This window comes from Hippopotamus amphibius, chromosome 4 (assembly GCF_030028045.1).
Source record: "Hippopotamus amphibius kiboko isolate mHipAmp2 chromosome 4, mHipAmp2.hap2, whole genome shotgun sequence".
NCBI lineage: Eukaryota > Metazoa > Chordata > Mammalia > Artiodactyla > Hippopotamidae > Hippopotamus > Hippopotamus amphibius.
In genome coordinates, this window is record NC_080189.1 from 116,365,637 (window position 1) to 116,371,636 (window position 6,000).

The window sequence follows — 6,000 nt, forward strand, 5'->3', positions numbered from 1 at the left end:
AAACGCAGGTGAAATTCACTGAGCCCCCAGCTTTCTGACAACAAGAGAGAGGTGGGCAAGACTAGGGGCCAAGGGGTGAAAATGCCCCCCATGGTAGATCTCCCGTAGGCGGCTTGGATATTCCCAGGGCTGTGCCTCTGAGCCTGCGTTTGTGGTTTTTTCCACAAGCCAGTTCACGCCCACCTCATTTCTTCCCAGCCAGCAATCCTCCCAAGTACTCCAAACCCTCACCCCTCCCAGGCCCTCCCTGCTCTCATTTTCTCCCCTGTGGAGCAAAGGATGGCTGGCCTTTCCCCGGGGACAGAGCCAGGAGGCAGCACAGGGCCCAGGCTGCAGGCTCCGGCTCCCCACCCCACCCCCACCCCCGCCACCGCCACCGGTGAGCACTGCATGTGGCAGGACGAGGCCAAATCGCTCTCTGGGTGAGCAGCCCAGGACAGACGGGCCCGGAATCAAAATGCTCTGAAACCTTATGAGTCTTTCAAACCTTCTATAAATAAGGCAAAGGTGTTAGGGAACAATCTTTGGCTTTGAAGCAAGAGGGGAGGATCAAGGGCTCTTCAGGCTTTGGGACACGTGACTTGTGACTTTCATGGCAGCTTTTTATAGAGAGCTTAATGGATGGATAATACATCAGAGTGCTGTTTGAGGACTCTCTCTTTGCCTCTCTCTGTGTAGACAGATGATAGACAGAGTTGATAGACAGACAGGCAGATAGATAGATAGATAAATGATAGATAGAGACAGAGTTCATATATATATGGATGAATGCATCTAATCCTCACATCAGCCCTGCAGGGTGAGGCAGGTACTACTGGAGAAAGCCACGGCACAGCACAGCTAGGTAACTTCCAGAATCCCTCAGCTGGTAACCGTCAGAGCTGAGACTGGAGCTCAGGCGGTCTTGCCCTTCACAACACTACTTTTCCATGCAGGGTCCTGCGCGGGTCCTTTCTCGCCGCCTGGGACTCACAGGAGCTGGGAGCTGTGGTGCACATGGCCTTGGACCCAGGGCAGGGCAGGCCAGGTGGTGGGGCCCGCAGCTTAGACAATCTGGGAGCCCTTCTTTAAGGCAGAGAGTACAAAACAGTAATGACTAATTGCACAGGCTTTGGAAGCAGCCGTTCCCAGGAGGGGCCCAGGGTTTTCAGCTCTGCTGGCCTCATGTAAACGGGCCTCTGCCCTGGTGACCTCTGGGGCTGTCAGTCTCTGATTATCCGTGTGAGGGATTCCTGGATTCTTTCTGTCACTGGCGCCTTGTGTGTCTCTCCTCTAGGAAAGAGAAATGATATCCCAGGAGGGGAAACCACACGGGGGTATGTGGGAAACCCCCAAATTGCCCAGAAGCCCTCAGCCCACTGCTGAGAGGAGTGCTGGAATCTGGGACCCTACATGGGGCCCCACGTGCAGGCCAGAAGCTGCTGGCACCCGTCTGCTTTCAAAAAGCATGAATAACCAGGGGGAAGATGTGGAAAATTTCCTGCCCAGACCTGAAGCTGGTGGGATCATTAAAATGTAATCCTCCCAAGGTCACCCAAGACACGTCAAGGTCTTGAAGCCCAGAAGAAGAGGACCACCTTCTCTCTCGAAGGCTGTAAATGACTCTTCTTGTGATGAGGAACAGATGGGGTCACAGGTGATCCAAGCCAGAAAGCCTTGGTCCCCAGGGAGCAGTCCGTGTGAGGAGTCATCTTTGGTTTCTAAGTCTTAGAAATTGTCACCCCAGCTAAAATGTCCTGTGCTACCAAAGGCTCTCCCTTCCCTCAAATGTTGTCCAAGAGCCATGAGATGTGGCCAAGCAAGGCTTGGTGTCTGTTCGGGTAGGGGGCACGATGCCGCAGGGGTAGGGGTGGAGGGCTACTGTGGGGTAGGTGGTCCAGCACAGGGTCTCAGACCCTGAGGGGAGGGGGTGGCAGCCTCGGGGCGGGAGGTGGGCAGTGTGATGACAGCTTGGTCACATCAGCAAGAGTGACCAAGGGGGTCGCTATGTTAAGGGCAGTGGGAGGCAGCTCTCTCCCAACCTGAGAAGGCGCTGAGAAAACTGGAATGAACCCTTTGGTGTCAGGTGGGGATAGGAGATACTGATGTATCCTTGAGGTGTTCAAGTGATGTCGATAGAAATAAACACAGATGTGAGTGTGTGCAGATGCACATGTGTTTACACACACACATGTTCCTGAGCTCAGTCCACGGACACTGCAGTATCCGCAAGTCCACATGGCGCCCGGGCCCCACTGGGAAAGAAAGAATAACTGTGACACTTGTCAGAGACGGGAGGCAGGCCACTCGCGACTGCAGGGGGGACGATCAGACTCAACTCCACCTCCAACAAGGACCAGGGGGCTTACATCCCAGGAGCAGGGTGGGGGTCAGAGGATGGAAAATCACTAAGGGGAAACATCAGGGGCGTTCAGGCTGCAGCAACTCAACAGAACTCTTGCTAAAGGCAGGCAGGGTGGCAGGAATCCAGGTGAGGGATGAGGAATTTGATCACATAGTGAGGGTGACCGGATACCAAGGGGGGCTGTTTTGATAAACTGACCTAGCACCGTTCTTGCTCACACTGGGTGCTCCAAGGACAGAGAGGGAAGCCCAAGGTCAAGCCCAGGGCAGAAGGCTCAGAGGAGCCTGGTTAAAGTTAGATCAAGGAGAGTCTTTGTCACTCTTCATTCTCCACGAAAAAGAGTCAGTCCTGGGAGGAATGGCCAGCTCCAGAGCTTGGGACCAGAAACCACAAGGTGAGCCTAGAACACACACTTGCGCCAAAGAGTGAGGAAGTGCTCAGAGAATGATGGGGACATGTCAAAGAGAGACAGAGGCCGGCCTGAACAGGCTCCCGGGGACCAGATCTGGGATGATTTGAGCATCAGGATAAATAATGATAATGAGTCAGAACCCACTGAATGAAATAGGAAACCACGAGCCCACACATATGGTAACTGATTAATTACATTAATTAGTTATATTTACCCATATATTTAGAATTATTAACCACGATTATATGATGAGTAACTGGTTAGTTACATAGTTTCAAAGTATTTCCCCACAAAACAATAATTAGAAATAAAAACTCACATCAGTGGAGAAGCTTGGCAGACAGACCTTAATCAGGGGTCAATTCCATCAGTGATGGAACAAATGGAAATCGTGCAGCAATGAGAACAGGTACCGCTTCCATTCCTACCAAGATTCAGATCCTGAATCTAAGCACAAGGCAACACCAGAACACTCAGACAGAGGGACATTCTATAAACAACTGAGTCTGATGCTCGAAAGAGTTGAGATCATGTAAGTCAATAAAAGACTGAAGAACACTTTCCAGGCAAGGAGACCAAAGAGATGTGACAACTAAATGGGACACAGGATCCTGTACTGGATCCTTTTGCTACAATGGACATTCCTGGGAAGACTGGATGGTAGGAACGGGACAGACTGACTTCTTCATTTGATGGTCGTGTTGGAGGATAATATCCTTGTGTGTAGAAAATACATGCCAAAGTATTCAGGGGTGTGGCCATCATGTCAGCAGTTTATTCCCTAATGATTCTGGAAAAATATCTATACTGTACTTGCCACTTTTCTGTAAAAGTGTGAGGTTGTTTCTAATGAACCAGTCTTCCACAGAACTGCAGGTCTCAGAGATGGCAAGGAACGTAAGAGATCAGACAGTCCAGTCCCCTGCCTAGGGGCTGGAAGGGTCTTCTTGACCCCTGTTCTGCAGACAAGATGGCTGAGACAGAGCAGGTAGTGCGACGGGCCTTTGGTTGCTCATTTCGTGAGTCGGTGGGGCTGCAGGAAGAGAGAGTGGGGAAGAGATACAGAATAGTGCGGGCCCCCCGCACCTTTCCATGGAGCCCTGCTGCCACCCGGACCCTGCATTGCGCCCTGGAGTCCTTTCCTGACCAGGAAATTGCCACGTTGAAAGCAGAAAAGAAAAAAATTATAGGAGTCAGGCGTGCACTTGGTGGTCAGGGCTCAACTCAGATGGCTGGGGACCTTCCGCCTGTTTTCAAGTTCCTCCCAGCAAGAAAAGGCCCCCCACAGCCGGTCGAGAAGGGGTCAGGGGAGAAGGAAGTCCTCAGGAAAAGTCTGCTCTGGGAGACAGGTGGGTATTACCTACAAAAGGACAATGAGACAAAGACATTTATTTCAGGGGAGGTATCTCTGGAAGAAGCAGACAGGGAGACAGGAGGAGATACACGTGCTGTCTGAGAGAGGTCACCCACACCGCTCTGGCCCTTGACCATGAGGAACCGTCCTGTCTGTGCCTCGAGGGGTCAGGCCCCACGAGACCAACTTCCCCTCACTGCACACAGCCCAGATGAGCCGGATGCTGGAGCACTGGGCTTGTCCTTTAAAAGGAGAAACAAGAAAAGCTGTTAAGGTCTCATGGCTGGGGTGTGACAGCACAGGCAGGCTAGCTCCAGAACCACAGATGTGACACCAGGCTGGAGATTCTTACTGCTTTTTCCCCTGAAGTCAAACTACTTGAGACATCAAATCAGTGGGCAGGCATCTTTAGAAAAGACAACCGGCATTAAGCTTGAATAGAGTTTTCCCAGGCTCCTGGGTGACAGATCATGGGGATAAGGCCCTGTGGACAGTGGCCATAGTCATTTCCTTTGTCACATCTGAAGAAGCTGGTCCAGGGCCATGCCAGGGACTGATAACACAGTGTCAGAACCAGAAGACAACCTTCCCCCACTGCCCCCTCGGCTTTTCCTCCCCCACCAGCTGTTTTCATCAAGAGAACCTCAGTCTGAAGGAAACAGAGCCAGGGCTGGCCCCATTTTTCTAGAAGCAGTGACCAGTTGGCCTTCCTGAAAGTAGTCACAGGTTAGCACAGAAAGAGGCTGCTTGTTTTCCTACAAACTCACCCAACAATTTACTCCCATGAGGTCTGGCATACACAGAGCCTTACAGCATGATGTTTCATCTACATGAGCAATTACAAAACCTCACACCAGGGGCTTCCTAGGTGGCGCAGTGGTTGGGAGTCTGTCTGCCAATGCGGAGGACATGAGTTCGATCCCTGCTCCAGGAAGATCCCACATGCCGCGGAGCAACTAAGCCCATGTGCCAAAAAAAAAAAAAAAAAAAAACCTCACACCAAAAGAGTACTCGGGGAGTCTATCTGAGCTTTGAGCTGCATTAGTGGAATATCAACTTGCCTGCTGTAACAAAGAGACCCACATCATATTGGCTTAAACAAGATGGAAATATGTATCTCTGTCCCGTAAAAGTTCAAATTCACATGCAGAAATAGCACAGCAGCTTCACAACCATCAGAGATCCAGGCCTCTGTAACTATTTGCTCTGCCATCCTCAATATGTGCTTCCATCTTGTGACCCTGAATGGCTGCTCCAGTTCCTGCCATCATGTTTACATTCCAGCCACGAGGAAGGTGGCATGATGAAAGGCAAGGGCACTCCACCTCCTTCGAGGACATGACCCAGAATTTGCACACATCTCAATTTCACGCATATTCCATTAGCCAGGACGTTGTAACCTGGTCACAGCCAGCTAAGAACAAGGCTAAGAACCTAGTAACTGAGCACCATGTGATATGTAATAATTTTGGTACTATGTAACAAACGCATATTGGGGTATCTACTAGCAATTCTGCCACATGAGTGATGCATTTTGGCTACTCAGAATTAACAGGAAAGTCTTTTTCTCCAGTGATAGCACTTTCAGGTCTAAACTGACCCAACTTTCTCTGCTCAGAAGTGCACACTGGGTCTGAGCCAGACTAGACCCATGTCCACCCCTTGGTCTCTCTCGGGAATGTGTCCTAACATCCCACACTCTCCCTGTTTTCTCCTTCACGTCCTTTCTGCTTTGGACTCAGCCCCAGGCTCCTACTCTGTCACAGGGGAGGGGGCGGGGGGAGGCTGCTAGGGGACCTCCTTCTATACATCAAGACTCCGCCTGACTCATCTGGCCAGGGAAGGAGATGACAGAGGAGTGGCCCCCAGGGGAACCAAGCCTCTCTTGGC